The sequence below is a fragment of the Berghia stephanieae genome, unplaced genomic scaffold (genome assembly GCF_034508935.2).
Source record: "Berghia stephanieae isolate SIO BIC M18660-M18661 unplaced genomic scaffold, UCSD_Bste_1.3 scaffold1, whole genome shotgun sequence".
Taxonomy (NCBI): Eukaryota; Metazoa; Mollusca; class Gastropoda; order Nudibranchia; family Aeolidiidae; genus Berghia; species Berghia stephanieae.
In genome coordinates this window covers 27,501-35,610 of record NW_027621956.1, presented here as the reverse complement: position 1 = coordinate 35,610, position 8,110 = coordinate 27,501, and the positions used below count along the sequence as shown (strand labels likewise).

At 37.7% G+C, this 8,110-nt stretch overlaps 1 protein-coding gene across 1 annotated transcript in view; it reads left to right on the top strand.

Moving 5' to 3' along the window:
- The window catches only part of LOC144960879 (uncharacterized), a gene marked incomplete at its 3' end in the record, with an annotated part of 131,130 nt that overhangs the window by 95,756 nt on the left and 27,264 nt on the right, over positions 1-8,110 (top strand). The gene's annotated exons all lie outside the window — the stretch shown is intronic.

The following is an 8,110-nucleotide window of genomic DNA, read 5'->3' as shown; positions in this document are numbered from 1 at the left end:
ACTTCTTATTTCCAGGGGTATTTCAAACATAGTTGAATATTTATAGATGCATTAGAGAACTGTTTTAACTCTCATATTACTGAGTGGGAAGTCCTCTGGGAATTGAGTAACCGGTCATAATATTGTAAAAATATATTGATTTTTACACGTGCTGGCGGGCAGCGACCCTACACACTCAATATTTAGCATAGAAAAGGGTTTACCTGTTATTTTAATCAGTTTTGAGGCTGAACTTGGGTATTGAAGCTTCATGCTGAATTGACATGGATTGCAGGATTTGACATTATTTATGACATCCTTTCTTAAAGACCTTCAATACAATTCTTTTCTTATATATGATGAAATGTTTTTAATCTCTACATGGGAATGATCTTGGGCAATGGCCAATATTTGGTCCATAAATTTCTGTGGGATTAAATGGCAATCATCCTTTTTTGGTAAAGGGAGGTAAATATTTTCTCATGAGTACATAGTTTTTGGGAAACATGTTTGGGAATTGTGAATATCACTCACTTTTACTGAAGTGTTGTAACAAGATTTAAGTATATCGTCATTTCCTTGATCAAGTGAAATATTTCTACATCAATATCAATGATAATATCATCATTAAACATATTGTAACTAACATTATGATGATCATCATCTTCACTTATATTCTTCATGGACCTGGTTATCACTGAAGTAACAACAATGACATCAGGAGGACAATTTGGGTTCCAGTGACCTTGTCGGGTGTGGAATTCAGACCCTCTTCCAAATCTCTGTGCTAAATAGCACCATGACCATCATCTCCAGGGAGAAGGTGGTAAAGAAAATATAAACTTTTGAAATTTTATCTTGTATTCCAGATTTTCATCAAAATTGTGTTAATAATGACTTTATTTTAAGCTTTCATTGACTCTTGTTTGACTTTCTTTTCAGATCTTATTCTTATACAGATCAATATTTTGTTTTGATAGAGCATGTAATATGTGCATTCCTGACAATAAATATAACTGATTGTTGATGTCCACATCTTTCTCTTCACAATAGATCTTTCGCGATTGTTTTGTCACGATAGGATTGGTGAGAAGGAATGTAAATCGCAGAAAAAACAGTTTCCCTTTAAGTGTTTTGAAGCATTATATTACAAGAGTTTCTGTCCTAAAACATGTGGATATTGCAGTAAGTCATTTTAAAAGTACATATCTCACATTATTTTCCACTTTCGGGCACTTTGTCCTTTAAAGACACCATGTCTTATACAATGGGGACAATTTTACATAGATAAAACCTGTTAAAATTAATCTGCTGCTTAAAGATAACGACAGCGAAAGAAAAATTGAAAACAGTGAATGTCAAATGATCAGAACTTTTACATTCACAAAACTTCTATCATCATCATCATTCATCATCATCATCATCATCCCTCATCATCATCATCATCATTATCATGGGTGAAAGTTCGCCGGCATCTGCCGGAAATTCCGTTTTTTTTCAGTAAATGTAATAATCGCCTGCCGGCATTTTGACTCTTTTGCCGACTCTATTGCACCGCCAGAACGGTAACATTTTAATATTAGGAAATACCGATGCACCAGGCCTGTGTAGAATAATTTAATTTTGGTTCAAAGGTGACAATTGAACACATGCGTCACTTTTCTGTCATACATTTGATTTCTTCACAGAGGATACATCAGCTGATGCATCACTTCACATACCTGGGCACAACCTTCACCAGCAAACTCTCACTTGTTACAGAATTAGACAAGCGCATCGCCAAAGCTGCCGCTGTCATGGCACAACTGAGCAAGAGAGTGTGGACCAACAACGAACTCCCTTTGAACACCAAACTCAAAGTCTACCAGGCATGTGTACTCAGTAGCCTACTGTATGGCAGTGAATCCTAGACAACATATGCCCGATAGGAGAACCACCTGGAAAACTTTCACATTCGCTGTCTATGACGAATTCTCGGTAGAAGGTGTCATGACTGACTCACTAACAATGCAATGCTAGAAAGAGCGAACTCCCTCAGGATGCATCTCATGCTCTGCCAGCGACGTTTGCGATGACTTGGTCACGTACACAGGATGGAGGATGAACGCATACACAAAGACATCGACCAACTGGCCGTCCAGCTCTGCGCTTCTATGATGTCTGCAAACGAGACATGAAACTGACAGGCATCGACTCAAACACATGGGAATCGCTTGCTGACGACCGCAATGGCTGGAGATATGCGTTGATGGAGGGAGTAAATAGAGGTAGGGAGAGGAGAAAGAAGAAGTTTGAGGAGAGGAGAGCAGGGAGGAAAGAGAGGCAGCAGATCTAAACACCAAACACACAGTTAAACTTCCTGTGCAACAACTGCGGTAGAGACTGCCATGCAAGGATTGGTCTACTGAGTCACACCCGTCGTTGCTCTCAACAAGACTGATGAGACCAAAGACATACAGTGCGCAAACCATCGTCTCATGAGACGAAAGGATGACTACTATACTGTGAGGAAAAGAGACATTGGCCAAGTCTATTTCATAGGGATTAAAGAGTGTTAAAAGGTCGAATTGTCAATGATTAATAAAACACCATGCAATAGGTGACGAATGAAAACCCCTATGACGTAACAAAATAAAAATACTTTTAAAAAGCGCGCGAGTGTGTCCTCACACGTCGTGGGCACGGCTCCCAGATTGTCACGAGTGTGGCCAAATATATAATTTTGTTCCTTTTATTGCAGATATTTTTTTTTATGTTTCAGTGAGATTTATCCTAGTCTATTCAATTTTTTGTTTGTTAAAACAACGCGGTAGACAACGCTTAGAGAATTGGGCCTGATAATGGGAGCAATCCAGCCCCCGATGTCCGGAGGGAGACGATTACGATTAACTGGCTGAATAAGATCAAAGAGAGAGGGATTGGGGATACGCCTCTGAAGCTCATTATGGGGGGCGCCCAAGTTTCGAGCCGAAATAGGTCCCGGCAAAATTAGTACTCAGCTTCCCTGACTACGAATAGAGATGCATATACGAGATGAAAGTCGGTTCGGATGAATTCCGGGCGGTTTCGCGAGGATACACGGTTGTGGTATGGAGTTTTCTGATTTTGTCAATCGTCATAACATAATAGTGTGAGCATCATTAGAAGCTACAGCCTTGAAAGATAGAGAAACGCAACGGTCTTCTGAGGAAGCTGGTGGGATCAACTTGGGGCGCTAAACAAGCACTTCTGATTACGTCGGCCTTAGCACTATGTTATTCCACCGTGGAGTATTGCGCTCCAGTATCTGGTAGAAACAGAAACGTTGAGAAGGTAGATGTTAAATTTCGCAAGTAAATGCACATAGTTTCAGGATCACTGTCAACAACGCCTAGAGAATGGGGCCCGACTATGGCAGCAATCGAGACACCCCCCCCCCCCACCCCCAAATACCCGGAGGTAGACGATTGCGTTAAACTGGATCAATAAGATCAAAAAGAGAGGGAATGGGGATACCCCTCTGAGGCGCATTATGGACGGCGTCCCCGTTTTGAGCCGAAAAAGGTCCCAACAACCTTTATACACAGCTTTCCTGACTACGAACAGAGATGCATATACAAGATGGAAGTCGGTTTGTATGAATTTAATCCCTCAAGGAGGTGGGGATATACACGCCTCAAAACTAGGTAGGATGTTTCCAGGCTTCTCCACCAGTAAGAGGAGACACTGGGTGTTAGCGAATCCGCTTCGGTCGAGGACCTGCCTCACGGCAAAATCGCTTCATTAGTGGGGACTTTCTTCCTGTCCAACATGTACCCGATAATGAACTAGAACACGAAACCGCAGAGCATCTACTTGAACGGTGTGTTGTGACGAAGCTTCCAGGCGGGTTTGCGACTGCGCACGAGTGCGTTAAAGAATTTGCATTTAGGGACCCAAATCGAGGCCCAAGGATTTCCGTAAGATCGTAATTGCTATATCTAAGTCTCGCTGATTAAAAAACGGTTAAAACCTGATCTATTTGAATGAGCTCGACTGTTGACTGTGTCGAAGACTACTGTCATATCTCTGTGATGTTAATGTCTTCTTTTTACTTATGGTGTTTTTGTTCAAGCCGTTTTTAGACCTACAAACATCTGATGTTTTATTTAAGTCTTAAAAATATAATGAATACTTTTTGATGAATGATTAGGGACAACGCCTTTATAATGGGGTTATGTAATGGATTGAAATTTCCATCTTGTCGTGTTACAATGAGATTTCAGTATTGATATTTGGAGGTTGGCGGTTTATAAATGTCTTGTCCAAATTGTCTGCTATCTGTCTAATTGTGGTGTTCTATAGCTGTCTAGATTTTTCTTTAAATAGGATTTGTCCGATGCATATTTGCTGACGGTTCTGTAACCATTGCTTTTGGGTCAGCTACCAACCTTCCTGTATCAGCCTCCTACTTTTCTGCCGTAACCAACAAGACGACAGTGTCCAGCAGACTGAGATCCAGCCAGTTTTGTCGCAATCGACACATTTAGTTGGTTCTTTAAATTCATAACTCTTTAATTCAATAACATATTTAATCTTCTCAATTTAAATAAGAGCTAATGAAAACCTGTTAATAAAAATAATGATTATTATGAAAATGATAACAAAACTTCTTTTAAAGAAAACAAGCGAACATACCAACGAAACAGAAAGTATTAAATGAATATTGTGGAGGTATCAGGTGACAAAAGCCATTTACCGCCCAACAACACCTAATATGTTGAATAACATTTAACAAATATAAATTATACTTATTACGAGGGTCATAAGAAAGGATGGTTTGGGATTAGCAATTATTTTTAAAATAACATTCTCCTGTCAAGCTCATTTAAAAAGGCATAGAAGCTGCCATAAAATAATTCGTTGTACGATGATTTAGAGACTTTTGATGTCTTTTCTCTCACTGATTTAATAATAATATAATATACTTTGAAACAATCACATTTCAATATTCTATTTCCCAATTATAATATTTCGGAGATGAATGATTCAATTATTTTGTTTTAATATCCATTTAATCGTCATTTATTTTAAATGTTCCATATTAATATATGATATATCCTACTCAACGCCATTCTCTTACATTACCATATCGTAAAGCAAGATGATAGTTGAACGTACATCTTGTGTGCTACATATTATGTGTTAAAATAATGTTTGAAATCGTGTGTCTATTTTCTCTTTGATATCAGCCTTATAGACCCAATTTTATTATAAATGAAAGTAATGTACATATTTAAATACCTTTTCACGGATTTCCATGTTCAATCTTCTAATCGATATTTCATTTCTTTTTCTATTCTTTAAATATCCAGGTCGATTTCCACCTGCATGCGATAAAAATAGCCAAGACTTAATTACATCTAAATCATGTTTGGAAAAAATAAAGAAAGATTCTAAATATTGTTATAATCACCCCCTAGAAGCCTGGGAAAATTGTCATAAAACTTGCAAGTTTTGTGGTAAGTGTATAATTCATATACTTCATATGAGTATGTCATATTCTATACGTCATGTTACTGAAAAATTGCGTCTAAATTTTTATATAGCTTTAGCGTTATTGAAATGATTCTCATCTTCCGTAATTCATGACCGTTTTGGTAATGTCACTAAATAAATTTTGTTACATCTCATATGAAAACTGTCGAATCGCAATTAAACGTCAATACCGTATATTTGATGTTAAAACCCATTAAGTGACTATTTTCATTATAACATATTTGTCATCATTAATATTTCTTGAGCTTTTTATTAAAATGGAGTTGTGGATCCGAGATCGGGAGTACGATGAGTCAGAGACAATATCGAAGTTCGGATGCCGGTTGTGGATCACTCTTAGTGGAAAGCCCCTGCACGACGACAACGTGGTGAACCATCGTACGTAAACGAAACGGAATCGTAAGAAAAATTGCTGGAACCTCTCGGGGTGCAACTGCGTCAGTTCTAAGGACATCATCACTTGCTCTCTCTTACAGTGTCGCAGAGTATTGTGCTCCAGTATGGTCCAGATCCTCTCACACACAAAATAGACATTCTACAAACGACACAATGAGAACCGTCTCAGGCACCCTCAAATCAACACCAACCCCATGGCTCCCTGTTATGAGCGCAATCGCCCCACCTCACCTACGTCGAGAATCAGCATGTCAAAGACAGTTCAAACGTCTGGATAATACCTCAATTCTGACTCCACTCAAAGAAATTATAGAGTCGGCCCTAAAACAGGTCGCCTCAAATCAAGGAAACTCTATTACAATACCAGAAATGACAATTTCGACCTAGAGGAGGCCTGGCGAGAGGAATGGAAACAAAAAGCACCAAAGGCTAGTGAAATTATTGAAGAACCAACGAACATACCACTGCCTGGTTTCCATACTCTTACCAGAAAAGAATGGTCAACATGCAACAGAATAAGATCTAGGCATGATAGAACAGCCTCAGACTTGCATCGATGGGGTTATGCACCATTCCCTGCAACTATGTTATTTGTCTTGCTGCCGGTGACCCCAAATGACAGTTTTGCTATTTGTCGACCCAAGAGATTACCTCATTTTGATAACTGGAGAGGAAAAGTTTGATACTTAATTGAATTTATGGATACTCTAAAATACACACACACACACACACACACACACATATATATATATATATATATATATATATATAATATATATATATATATATATATATATTATATATATACATATACTTGTGTGTGTGTGTGTGATGTTTGTGTGTGATGTTTGTGTATGTGGTTAGATATACGAATGTTTTGTCTTCGTTTTTTATTACCAAAACTATAATGGATACGGACGTGACAAAAGTTAGATTTTTTTTCTTTTTCGTGAATCATTTTAATTATCAGCAAAGACACCGCTCCCTTCAACACAGTGCCATGGCAAAGCATCAGTTATCGCATCGGGACAAAGAGAAATTTGCGTGGCAATCTTCGACACCGTCGAATCACCTGTAACTACACCTCGGCATCACTGCCTAAATCTGCCCTTTTGGGGATTTCAGTTATGTCGTATGACAGCAAAACAACCACTTGGATTTAAATAGAAACTGTATGGGGTAGATAGGGGAGGGGGGATCTACAACTTCAGGAATACTTTCTCTTGCAATGCTATCCTTTATTTGTGTGAGTAATCTGTGTATCCAGCGGGCGCTTGCCTCACTAATAGATTTCTTGGACCGATATATTGATCAGGAAATCATTTAGTAGTGAGTATTAAATAACAAAATATAGCAGCCAAAATATATTTAATACATAATGCAATACTGCATTCAGAACAAAATCGTTTCAATTATTATTTAACGTGATTTTATCATTTCACTATGCTAGATTTAAGGGGGGGAGGGGGGAGCGACACTAAAGGGTCATTTTTTTTTATTTGATGAAATATCCTAAACTTCTATGCACAGTCATAGTGTATATGTTTGGGAAGGATGATTGCATATAATTTTTTTCGATAAAAGTTGACAGTTGCTATGGAAACGACGCCATATTGGAAAATAAACAGCACATCTTAAAAAGCCAAAGGCTTTTTTTTATTATTGACTGATTGCCATAATATTTTGGCCAGAGGTAGAAAAAATGAAAATAAAGAGGCCGTAATAGCGCGATTTTTAATTTTTTAATTAGAAAATTTAAAAATTAAGTTCAAAGTTATTACTCGATTATTCCCCTTTAAAAAAGTTACATAATTTGAATTTAATCATAATTTTTTTTTCAATAATCCGGCTCCTAGAGGACCTGCGTATTTGTATAACACTCATTTGTAGAAAGTTTGAAGACGATTGGTTGAAAACTGAAGAAGGAGTGACGAAAATTGCAGTTTTGAGACAAACGCATTTAAAAGTCAACGTAAACATGTTTAGGGATAAACTCTCCTCTCGCTCTCTGATTGGATTGTGACCACATGACATTATTAAGAACAAAGTGCTTGGTTGTTGAAGATAGAGGAGAATTTTTACTTTTCATTGATATGTGTATGCCTTTACTTAGTTATAAAGCCTATTTGATAATCTTTCATGAAATTAGTCCACTGAAACTAAAATTGGGCAGGATTTAACCATACCATGGGTCACAAAATACGTTTTTTGCGTCAAA